The sequence below is a fragment of the Myotis daubentonii genome, chromosome X (genome assembly GCF_963259705.1).
Source record: "Myotis daubentonii chromosome X, mMyoDau2.1, whole genome shotgun sequence".
NCBI lineage: Eukaryota > Metazoa > Chordata > Mammalia > Chiroptera > Vespertilionidae > Myotis > Myotis daubentonii.
In genome coordinates, this window is record NC_081861.1 from 69,350,465 (window position 1) to 69,352,808 (window position 2,344).

The 2,344-nt window shown below is 52.1% G+C and overlaps 1 pseudogene; it reads right to left on the reverse strand.

The window, feature by feature from the left end:
• Positions 1-543: 543 nt before the first annotated feature.
• Positions 544-2,048, reverse strand: LOC132223527 (nuclear prelamin A recognition factor-like; annotated as a pseudogene).
• Positions 2,049-2,344: the final 296 nt, after the last annotated feature.

Below are 2,344 nucleotides of genomic sequence, written 5' to 3' on the forward strand. Positions count from 1 at the left end.
TGGAATACTGTGCTGCGGTAAAATAGAAGGAATTCTTACCATTTTTATACTTTTGTATGAGCCCCTATTCTAAAAGGTGGCAGCTTATTCACATTGTGGCAAAGACACCTACACGAGCAACATAAGTGGGTAAAGTCAGGGCCAAACCGGGCCATTTCCTCATCCAATCTTTCTGAGGTGCATGGACAGAACCAAGTCTCAGCTCTTTGCAGGACACTTCCGGAGTTATTTTAAGCCTAAAGGACAGTAGTCTGTCTCCATTCTTGTTCTTTGGAATTTTTTTCATCATTGGATAAAAGGATAGGTACACTGGGGCAATCCTCTGGAGATACAATATTCCAGTTGCACCCATGTGATGACAACAGCACCCCTCAGAGGGAGGGAGCCAACAGATGGGGAGCAGGGAATTCTGAAAATCAAAGCAATGACAGAGATGCTAAGCCTTTCCTTCACTCATCTGACACCACTCCTCAGGTGGCCTGCAGGCCGAACATCTGCTGGACCTTTACCACTTGATGTCCTGGCAGGCTGTCCTGGGCCCTGCTAGGTGGTGTGCAGGGCCTCCTGGGCCCAGGGGTGTCACCCCCTCCCCTCAGCCACTCCTGGTACAGCTCCTGCACATGGGCACTGGTCTCTGAGGGCCCATCAGGATGGCAGCATAGATGTCTTCCATCTGCCGCAGCAGTGCCCTATCTGCATGCCAGTCCTCGGTTTGAGCCTGACCCCTGCTGCTTAGGCATCCCCAGCACAGACCAGGACCTCCACAAAGTGTCAAGGGAAATTATCCCTCCACAGCTTCAGGACCACTTCTGGATGTTTTGAAAGCCGTAAGCAGCCTCAAAGCATAGCAGAATCTCTCCGTCCCTTTGAAGGGTGACCTCCTGGAAGTCTTTGTTCCTCAGGGTGCAGTAGGTGAGCACCCCCATGTCCTCATTGAACAGCTCCTTGGCCATGTGCCTGAAGATATGCTCCAGGTACTCGTCGGAGCTGGCACCCTTGTGGAGCCTCACCTCCTCCTCCTCCATGTCTCCAAACAGAGTGTCCATGGCAGCGTCACTCGAGGCGAGGTCACTTTGCTCCATTATCTGGACAATTTCCCCGAGGTTAACATGCAGTCAGCACCCTGGGAACTATGTAAAGCTGTGGGAACACCTTCTCTAGTTTCTTGTCATAACACAGGGCCACAGTGACATGGAAAATCTTGTCTGGGGACAGGTTCTGCTGTCTGGTGAAGTAATCCTTCACCCATGATCTGCTGGGGAGACTTGGCTGTGCAGAGGTGGGGGGTTATGGGGTGACCCAGCACACTCTCTGCATATCAGTCCCAGCCAGGGCAGGCGGAGGTCAGTATGAGTAGCCAGAGCTCTTCCTCACAGTGCTGGCAGTACCAACACACACATTCCTTCTGACTTTCCAGGATGCTGAAGTCCACAGCTATCTTGATGTCAAAGATAGTGCACCCCAAGGCTTTTGAAGAAGCTGTAGAGCCTTCCAGATGCATCAGTGACATTGAGGCTGAATTTAGCAGCAAAATAAGGCAGAGACACATGGACATTGCCTGCACTTTGTGCTGTGAGGTGTCATATTTCTTATTAAGGTTCAGAACACAGAAGAAGTCCTTGGTGGTCTGTTGAGAAACTTGGACTCCTTTCTCTGTGGTCACATAACTGTCACATGCCAGGCAGGCACTCAGAAATATCTTGGTATCAGCCAACTTATGAAATTCTCCCTTCTCTCCGTTCTCCTGAGCCAGACTCCGGACATTGACTGCAGCATTCTCTTGGTCATCGGTTCTTGTTTTTTTTACTGCATTCCTTCTGTGTTCAATGATCACACTTCATCTGGAGCAGGGCGGGTGGGGGCCAGCTTGAGTGACCTGGAGAAAGCACAGGGAGAGCAATCAGTCACCGCTGGTAGCCTCTGGCGCTGCTGGCAGTATCGTTTCTTTCTTGTGGAGTGTCTAGGTAGGGGAAGTGGCCGCAGTGCCTGAGGCTGAGTTCCAGAAGGCCCACAGCGCTGTTGGGATCTTGCCGGAGGCGCTGGTCCATTGGTACCTGGTCTGTCCTCTGGAGATTGAACCTACAAGACTACTGAGGAAGCCAGTCCCCAGTTCTGCCCTGCCTTCACCACCTATTGATTGGAGACTGAGGGCCAGGAGTAGGGACCAAGAGGCCTGCCTTCCAGCTGCTCGCCAGTCCCCAGGCCACTCACTCACTCTAGTTCCCTATTAACTATCCCCTGATCAATGGGAGCCTGTGGGCCGAGGGAGGGACCAAGCAGTCTGCCTTCCACCTTCCCACTCAAAATATTGCTGCTGCCACGGATTCATTGGAGCCTGAGGGAC